This window comes from Euprymna scolopes, chromosome 10 (assembly GCF_053919585.1).
Source record: "Euprymna scolopes isolate OS-2025 chromosome 10, ASM5391958v1, whole genome shotgun sequence".
NCBI lineage: Eukaryota > Metazoa > Mollusca > Cephalopoda > Sepiida > Sepiolidae > Euprymna > Euprymna scolopes.
Window position 1 is genome coordinate 152,883,442 of NC_136491.1, and position 5,866 is coordinate 152,889,307.

The following is a 5,866-nucleotide window of genomic DNA, read 5'->3' on the forward strand; positions in this document are numbered from 1 at the left end:
GACAATTATTTATCACCGCTTGCATCACGTGACCAGTGTTTCCAATTTATCGGTTTTCCCGCTAGATCTGGAGATTTCGTTTGCAATCTAGCGGGGAATTCTAGAAAATCTGGAGATATTTTGCACCCACACACCCGCAATTTTAGATTAAACAATAAAGAAAAGCGCTTGAAAATACTTTAAACCATAAAATAAACTCATTCATGTAAATAAAAAAAGTAGCATTTATTGCCTTTGGTAACAATTATTCATTTATTATTTGTTTTGTTTTCACCTTTTTTTTCTGCTAACCATTCTTAAATCTCGCTATAAAATAGATTTTTCCAAGTACATATAAGGGGGGGGGCATTCCAACCTCCGTTAGTTTAAAATACAATCTAAGTAACCCCCCTTAATCAAAAATTCTAAAAAGCAAGAAACAACAGCAAAAAAAAACTTATACCAAACACAGTAGAATTTAATTATCTACCAAACTAAATACTTTTAACATGCTAAAACAAAGTTTTTTTGTTTTTTTTTATTTTCTAATTTCCAAATATGTTGTTCAAAGTGGATTTTACACACTGAATAAAAAAAATAATAATAAACAAATGTCCGCTTATCGCTTAAGGAGTAAGACTTAAATGACTAGCTGTATCAGAATTTTGTATGAATTTTAGACACCCCTAACACGAAACTGCGAATAAAATATAAAAAAAAAACTCGTAATTTCTCATTTAAAAGTGGGTTGTTTATCTTCTTTATGGATTATACTTCCAAAATAAACTATTAAAGTTGTATAAAAAGTAATAGAAATATTATTTTTTTAAAAAACAGTAATGAAATTAATTGAATTTTACGAAATTAATTGAATTTACGAGCTCAGTATTTTCATTTTTTTTAACTTTAAAAATCTATCAAAATTTTTTTATTGATTCAATTTTTACGATATTTTCAGGGTCAATGTGAAATTTTATGCTCTTTTCAATAAACCGAATATGATATTTTAGACAAACGTTTTTTTTAACTAAAGTCTCCCCCCCATTTTCAAATGTCTATTAAAAAGTAAATAATTAATTTACTCACCAAAGTGTTATGTATCACAAATTAAAGAGAAAAGGTTAATAAATAATATATTCAAATTTAAAACAAAAAAGTAGTGTATTTTAGAAATTGTGTCCGAAGTTTAAAACCTTTTTTTTTTAATACGTTGTTTTTTTTGTTTTTTTTTAATGAAACCTTGGTCTTAGCTTCTTTAATTGAAAAAAAAATTCGGGCTTGACTTACATTTTTCGAGGAGTTATAAGCTTGGAAAACGGGGTGGAATTATTCAATATTTTTCACAAAACTTCTGATACACGTAACAAATGACTTATCTACCACTAACCCTAAGTTCGAGTTGCACTCCCAAATTTAGGGTTAGTGATATTCATAGATGTTTTTTTACAATTTTCCAAAAGTGAAGTCCCCAATGATTAAACGACAATTAACCAGTTAATTGTTGGAAAGACAACTTTCAATAAAAAAAAATGAAATAAAAATAACTTAAACAGTTAAAGCACGTATAAAAGATACTTGAATTGTACTGTATTTGGTATCAGGTATTTTTGTTATTGTTTACAATTTCTCGAATATTAATTATTTTACACAAATGATTAAGCTGTTCCTACTTAGTTGCCCCCCCCAAGAGCCGTCATTCATGATTTACTTATTTTTACTAATTTTTAGACGTTTATTTTATTTAATTGTCAGCATGAACCAACTTTTTAAGATGCAGCATATGCTAACACTTCAGCGAAGTTTACTGTATTTATTTTTTTAGCAAACATTAATAAAAGAAAGTTTTACACTTTATTTATTTTTTTGCATAATTAATGATGGAAGTATGCTTTCTGTTTTTCATACCATCTGTTAAAAAAGAATTTTTACAGTCTCTTGAAAAAAAAAAACAAACTTTTCTCTATTTTCACCTAACTATTTACAATGTTCATATAAAGCATTCATCTGTTCTTTTTATAATAAAAATTCCGTTTTCAAAAAGAAACGTTCACTTCCAAATTTCTTTGAAAAAAAAGTGCAAGTTTTCCTGAAAAAAAAAACCCAAAAAACTTTCACCTAACATTCTATGGTAAAAAATTATTATTTTTTTTTTGGGGGGGGGCAACATTTATTGATAAAAAACATTGCAAAAAATAATAAAAGTTAATAAACGAACAAAATGCAATTTTTCTTGAGAAATGTGTTCCATTTTAACAAACTGAACCACAGCCACGCGTGGCCGGGTACTGCTAGTACAAATATAAAGGTTTTAGAACTGCTTTACTTATTTGTTAAATGTTACGATCCGATTAATGTGTTGGAATGAAACTAATTTATTAGGAATATTCATTTTACACAAGATTATTTGCAAATTAAATGGACTCCTCATTTTTTCTTTTTTCTCATTTTAAACAAAACGTTCTTTACAATTTTCTCGCTTTTATTTTTAGTTTTAATTTGTTCAATTACATTTTCTAACCCTTTCCCTTGTTTTTCCTTTCGTTTTGGCCATTCAGTCCCCCACCTCCGTTCCCGTTCACCTCTCAAAAAACGTAGTTGGTGCGCAGGTGCACGTGCAACCTCTCACACACGTACACCCCAAATCGATTATAAATTAGATTTCTTTCGAGCGCCTATTTGTCAGGCCAGAGATAAATACTCAAATTACCGTAACATTCTTTCTCAAATTTTACATGCTCAATGCTCCCCCAGCCACCCGCCACTCTCTCGTTCTCTCTAACGCTCATATTTTGGATCTCAATATCTACAGACTTTCTGTTGCTCTCTCCAACCTCTCGCCCTCTCCGTTTATCTCTTCCGTCTCTCTCTCTCTCTCTCTCTCTCTCTCTCTCTCTCTCTCTCTCTCTCTTTCTGTGTCTCTTAATCTATATCCTTCCCCCGCTCGTTCTGTTTATATATTACCACTTTTTCTCTCCAACTCTCTAAGCAACGAAATACTTGACGAAAATTCATGAATATGGCCAGCAAATATTCACATGAACAGAGGAATATAATCGTTATTGAGAGTGCGCAAAAACAAAGCAATCAAAACTAACACAAAAGGGCAAAATGATAAGATAAAACAAAACAGTAAATAAACAAAAGTAGACAAAAGCGAGACGGTAAAACGTGTATGTCAATGTAGAAAAGTAGTTCACTAGAATAATCAAAGCGACATGACTGAGCCGAGAAGATAGTTCACTGGGAATTGTGCAAAATAATTCGCTTGAGCTTGCAAATTGTAAAAAGGTAATTACATTGCACTATTGCATATAAAGAAACTCCAATATTTGTTTGGAGTACTAGGAACAGTTCCAAAGCTTGAAAAGTACGATTTCGGATTGATTATAACAAACCTTATGAAGAAAAAAAGAGGATTAGTTTCATACGGACAAGGCTAAAACATGTATGCAATGATGTGATGGTGAATTACCATTTTCCCGAGTATATGAACTCATATATATATATATATATATATATATATATATATATATATATATATATATATATATATATAAAGCTACAATGAAGAATGGACATTGTTTCTCTAACATACTATTCTATATTTCTGCAAATAAAACTCTTGTAAGTATACTACGTTGTATGCTTATTTATTAGCGACCGTTGAAAGCGACAGTGTAAGTTATATTAATTACATTGGCGAACACATTTCTGGTACGAAGGTTTCTCAGCTGATGTAAACCTAGTGGGCGTGCCGATTCTGAAAGTCGTATTAATTTTTTTCTGGTCAGATAAAGTTGTTGAGATATTTGCTATTTTATACATTTGATTACCTTAAAATTAGATGTTCTGCTCCCCTGTTTAGACCTCTTAACCTCTCTTTAAGTTACGGTGGTCTTTAATGCCTTTTTTGCAACCACTGGCGATACAGCGCGCCACTTTCTTCTTTATCTACTCCCATCCCCGGCATCAACTATAGGTTTTTGTCATTTCTTCTTCTGGACAATGTGCTTGGTTACTTTGTTTTGCCACATGACATTTCATGTACCATCAATCATTCGATTTCTTTGATTCCTTCCATTTCGTACCGTCGTTTGTTGTTATTATTTTTATTTTCTCATTCCCGTCATTTTTTTAAATTTTAGTTTTTACTTGTTTCTCTTTAAATAAATATACATGTTGATTATGTACTTGTCTTCAGAGTCGTTGATTTTTTAAAAATAGTTTATCATGCGACGACAGTATATCATGCGTGCTTCTATATACATTCTAATTTCAAAATTACAATTGTGATGTATGTTAATGATTTTTTATATCACAAACTTTAAGGTAAACATAAGATTTGCCATACAATAAAGTATGTAGTTAGTAAGAAGTGGACACTGAGTAGTAAATAGACCTACCGATTGTGGCATGTTTTTGTTGATTTCTGGGCCAAACTAAGGTTTATTCTCTTAATGTTAACAATTCATTTATAAGTCAGACAGTAAATAATTAAGCTGCATTATTTTACTTTCGTTGCAGATTTTTGGAACAAAATTAATCAGAGCTACATCATCTGCTAGGCGACGTTGTTTGAACTATCCAAATGTGTTTTGCTATATTTTCGGGGAATATACGCTGCAACCCACCAGGAAAGTGACCAGTGAATTTGCTTAATTCAAAGTCATGCTGGGTGATCAAGATTACGGATGACCATCCCATATTGTATGCAAGAAATGTGTTGAGCAAAAGAAGAATGGAAAGTCACTCGGCTTTGGTGTTCCAATGGTCTGGCCTGAACCGAATAAATTATTTCGATAACTGCTATTTGTGTGCAAGAAAATCAACAGGAAGAACAGGAATTCAAACCTCAAGTCGTCAATAAGGCCAATTCTACACAGCAATGAAATTTCTGTTTCAGTGTTTAAAAGAATTGGAAATGTCTCTGTTTTGACAGCAGTAAAGACACTGTTTCCTCTTTCTTCAGTATCCCAGCTTTTTTCTCAAGGAAAACTTAATGATCTGACTAGATAATTTAACCTTTCCAAAGATCTTCTGAACATTTAGCTTCAAGACGCAAAGGAAAAAAATCTACTTCAGCCTGAAACTCTATTAACCGTCTGTTGAAAACGCTATATTACATTCTTGCCATATTTTACAGACAAACGACATAGTATATTGCAACGACGTTGCCGACCCGCGGCGGCAGCTTGGTGTCGAATAGTATTATTCTCAAGAGTGGTGTCTTTTTATAGATAGTTCCAAAAGAAGTTAAAATACGTTCTTCTTCACAATGACAAATTATATGGATCAGTCTCTTTATGCGATGCAACGATCCTCAAGACAAAATATGATGAAATCAAATTTGTTCTGGAAAAGATTTAATACAGACAGCACCAGTGGAGCATATATGTCGATTTGAAAATAGTTAGGTTTATTCTCGGGCTACTAGACGTCTGCAAAAAATGTCCTTGCTTCTTGTGTTTGTGAGATAAACGTGAAAAGAACTGCATAAAAAGAAGATTGGGCCTGAGCGCAGTGAACTGATTTTTGGCTTTCTCAATGTTCTGACTTTTCCATTTGTATTTACAGATCTAATATGAAACAACTGAAACCAAATGATGGTCATGATAAAAAAAAGATTATGTTAGGATAAAATCGATAACAATGTAAATAATTTATTGTACAACTTAATTATAAAAGAATTAGTTTTAGGAAACATAATTTCATATTGGCTAATCTACGCAGTTAGAGAGAATATATTCAGCATGGCTGATTGATATATTTACTTGTCAATAAATACGAGGGGCATTCCAAACGTAATGCCTCCTCTATGAACAGAAATTACATGGTAATTAGTAATCCTTTTGCCTGTCATAAAGAGGATTAGATTATTTCGATTCGT